Raw genomic sequence first — 4,559 nt, 5'->3', positions numbered from 1 at the left:
CAGGGTTCATTGGATTGCAACAGAAACCCATAAGGGTTGAAACGTGTAACGAGCGTTCACAGCTTCCGAATATTCAGTGCGAACTGATTGGTTGAATGTTTCAGCGCTAAGTACCATATTTGGAAACCCCTCGCTCTTGTTGTTCCAAATATGGTACTTAGCAAATTGAATATTCAGAAGCTTGTTTCTCAGCACACAAGGGGCCGTTACACGTTTCAACCCTTATGGGTTTCTGATAGCAACAGGAAGATACATGTAAGTGGCAGACTGCGAATACATGTAGGTAAAGAGCACATCTTTCCAGGCTTTCATTATTCTTCCGGAGGGCAGATAGATGTGGATAAGACATCATCAGCGCAGAATACGAGCAGTTCCTCTCTCTTTTGCTAGAAAACAGAACGCAAAACAACAGATCAGACGAGACGATTTGTAAGTGGCAAGTAGTATGAGCGTAGGAAGGGGGTATATATATAAATGAAAATTTGGCAGTTATATTTATCTATAGATAGTTAATAAAAGTTCGCAAAAAACTTTATCAGTATACTTTTATTATATGCCGAAGATTTCGCAGTAATTTAAATCTCATTAACTGCGAAAGATTTCCCCCACAAATATTGGAGCCACAAATTTCGCAGTTATCAAAATGTCATTAACGGCGAAAGATTTCCCACTGAATGTATTTTGGAATCACAAATTTTGCAGTTATTGAAATGTCAGTAACGGCGAAACGTTTCCCCCTAAATATATATTAGAACCACAGATTTCGTAGTAAATGAAATGTCACTAACGGCGAAAGTTTCCCTCTAAAGATGTATTGGAACCACAAAATTCGCAGTTCTCTATATTATTACGGGACAGATTTTGTAGACACAGTTGCAGCGTTTTAACTTTTTTATGCTGGCATGGAACTTCAGCACTCTGCCGTTTCCGGCAGCTAACTCTCTCTCGGGGATTTAAACTACCAAAACTGGCGTTTTCATACGCTCTTGCGGAGCTATGATTGATTGACTGGCAATAAACTAACTAAACTAACATCCAGGAATTGTCCCACTCCTTCAAGTTCTTGAATTTGACAAGTCCAGGAAAGAATATGAAGACATGCAAGAGACGGTCGATCAGGAATCTTAGCGAAAGTGAACGAAAAATGGGGAAATACCAGATGGAAGGACGAGAGTACCTTTCTCGCTCCCTATCAAACACACCTACAGAGAAACACCAAAGATTTGTTCGTAGATATCACATACACAAATAACAATGGATTTCCAGACCTTTATTACTGAACATGGTTGCTCTTAACGAAATTACCATGGAGCCAAGTTTAACGCGGTTGCGAGAGTTCTTTTGAATAAACAAGACGGCGATGCCTACGCAATAGCTATTCGTGAAGGAGCTTCACATTTTAAAACCACATTTTAATGTTTACTTCGTGAGGAACTTCTCCGCAATACAATTAAAACGAAACAGAACATAGCCATAATTCCACTATGGTCGTCACGCAAACGTTCTCAGTTGCTTGTTTTCGCAAAATTGTTCTAAGTGTGGTTGTGCTTTTTCTCGTAAAATTGGCTTCGATCCCTTGAAGTCCGAATAGAATTGGCTAGCAAGTTCCTGTGCGACTGACTTAACTAAAAACCGTTTGTAGTAAATCAGAAAACAACATTGACAACAACACGAACAAACAAGCAAAAAGAACGTTGCATGACTGCGTGACGATCATCGTGGAACTGTGATTCTATCGTTTTGTTTTTTTTTTTAACGAAGTGAATATTACGATGGGACTCTGTCTGGCAGTTAGCGTGTATTCCATAAACTCCAATTTTAGCAATTTCGGAAATTCTCTTAATTTCGAACAACAAACTTCGATTTTCGGAAAGACAAAAAAACAAAGTACGATTTTAGAAAAAACTAAAATGCCCCTTATTAAAGAGCTTTCATAGCTTCCGTAGGTTCCTCATTTTTTTTTACAAATTGCCACCATAACTGACAGTCATTCGAGAATGACGACAAAATGAAACAAAATTTTGGAAAAAAAGACACCCCGACCCCGACCCCGGCCCCGCGTTTTGGCTACTACCAAATTATTCAGCAACGACCTCGCAGCTCGCGCGTTTTCCCGCCATTCCCCGTTGTGCACCACCTACTTAAAATTCCTTCAAAACACAATCCTCGTCACATTAGTTGGGACACAAGTAATGTCCTCTGCTCTCCCAATGTTGGTATTGCAAGATGACTCCTCTAAATCAGTGAATTCAACATTGGGGAGGAAGGATCACACCTAAAAGTCAGAATATTAGAGCTGTACATGGTGTCCCACTTTAATTTGGCGAGAATTGTAGGTAGTTAAATTGAAGGACTTCTAGAACATTGAATCTTTTAAAAATAACAATAGGAAAATAGACCTAACCTCATCTTTAAACAACAACGATAATTGCTGTAACCTCTGAAATTCTTAGAGACTACTGATTTATACATCTGTTCTCTTACTTTGTACATTTCACAGTTGTATAAGAGACTCGTAACAGCTGGGGTATGACGCTAATTTCAGCTGACAATTGCCACATCGTTGCTTTTTAAATTTTCTTCACCGATTTGGCCTTTTTTACTACCTCTAAATCACCGAATTCATGCGGCTGTGCTGAAAGTGACTGTCTTTCTTCCATTGCAAAATGGCCGCATTAATTGTAATTTCTTCCAATTCGACTGGTGTACACCTTTTACAGTGTCCGAGTCACTTTGGCCGGGGGAAGTGTTGGTTACAGCCACCTTTTTCTCTAGTTTGAAGTCTCCACTACGAAACAAACAGACTGAACTTGAAAAACAGGCAGCCGTAACTTACAGCACCGCTCGAGAAAACAAGGTTATCAAGATATTTTTTACACCTCCAGATCATTGAATCAAGCAACAAAAAATTGGTGTACTGTACGGCTCGTTGAATTTTCCAATTGAATCTCCCGTACTATCTGAGACATATGATTTAAGACTTTGAAGCCGGGGGGGCGGGGGGGCAACAGACGGGGATGCTGATATTGACGGACAATAAAATGATCGTAATTCTTCTACTCGAGAATCTCTATGAATAAAGCAATTGCCAGTCAGGATGTTCTTTTCTCGACGACATTATATGTTTCATATCTTTATTTACAAGATATCTAAACTATGGTGTTTCCACATGATAGTTCATTACACCGTCCGTTTGAAGAAAGGCATTTCCTACTTACTGTGCATTCGGCAGTCTAGATATTGATATCGATTGTCGTCTCTTAACTGGTTTGCATTGAAAATTTAAAGATTGTAGAAAGAAAATTTAATTAAGAGATCAAGCAACAATTTTATTAAGTGAAGCTATGATCCTCGCAGTTATGAACGCAATTTCTGCAATTGCGTAAAGAAGCCTGAAAAATTCAGGACTTCAAGGGGGTTTGAACCCGTGACCTCGCGATACCGGTGCGACGCTCTAACGAACTGAGTTCTGAAGCCACTGACCTTGGGAGCTGGTCATTTGTGGGTTCCAAAGTTCCCGTGAGGAATGAATCAACGATGAAATGATATATGAAATGGATCATATATGAACTGCGGATTATAAAGTCCTGAATTTTTCAGGCTTCTTTACGCAATTGCAGAAATTGCGTTCATAACTGCGAGGATCATACCTTTACTTGATTTCATATCCGCTGTTCATATATGATCCAGTTTCATATATCATTTCATCGTTGAACAATTTTATTACCTACAGTAGCTTTTGACCTTCTGGAAGTTTTCGAAATCGCGAAAAGAAATCTGGACGTTTGCCTAAGCAAAATGTTTGCAGCCCGGCAAAGGGACTCGCATATTAAAGGGCCTGGAATGCTCGTCGTCTCGCTAGCTTAGGGGTGTAAATTTCGGATTTTGGTCCTACTTAGGGTGTTCATGGCAAAACGCCATCATATGTAGCCCATATGTAGCTGTCAAGGTCGCGTTCAGGGTTGCACGAGAAGAAATTTAAAAATGACTATTTAATGTGTTTTAAATATGGTCTCATTTAGGGGTCGAAAAAAAGCCTGGGCCACGCCCAAATTAGTCTCCTTTAGGAGTTTAATTCAAAAATTTCGACAAGCATTTGCATACCCAAAGTCACTCCTCCCCGGGGTTTGCAGTCTTTAAATTTAAAATGCACAGAAATTAAGAGATCAGACAACTTCTACTTCCCAACTTTTTAGCTTCTTAGGCCCGGTTCAGACGCCGTACTTTACATGATCTGAATCGAATTCATTTAATTAAGTTCAAGTGAAATACGGCGTGTGAATCAATTCAGAACAACCGGTCTAATTCGCAATTTTTCCCGCCTGGCTTATCCGGGAATTACGGCTGTGAAGCGGCTTTGATCCAGACGCCGTACTTCACATGAGCCCAATCAAATGCAGAAATTATTACAACTTTGCAAGTTTCTTCAATCATAGTATGCTTCTGTGAATTAATTTCGGCGCTATTAAGTTCGGCGTCTGAAACAGTTCAGCCGGGATTAATTAATTTGGGTCCGGTCAGTGTAAATGCAGACTGCAGACCAGGGCCCGGTTGTTCGA

This window comes from Montipora foliosa, chromosome 9 (genome assembly GCF_036669935.1).
Source record: "Montipora foliosa isolate CH-2021 chromosome 9, ASM3666993v2, whole genome shotgun sequence".
Taxonomy (NCBI): domain Eukaryota; kingdom Metazoa; phylum Cnidaria; class Anthozoa; order Scleractinia; family Acroporidae; genus Montipora; species Montipora foliosa.
Note: the sequence above shows the minus strand (reverse complement) of the source record.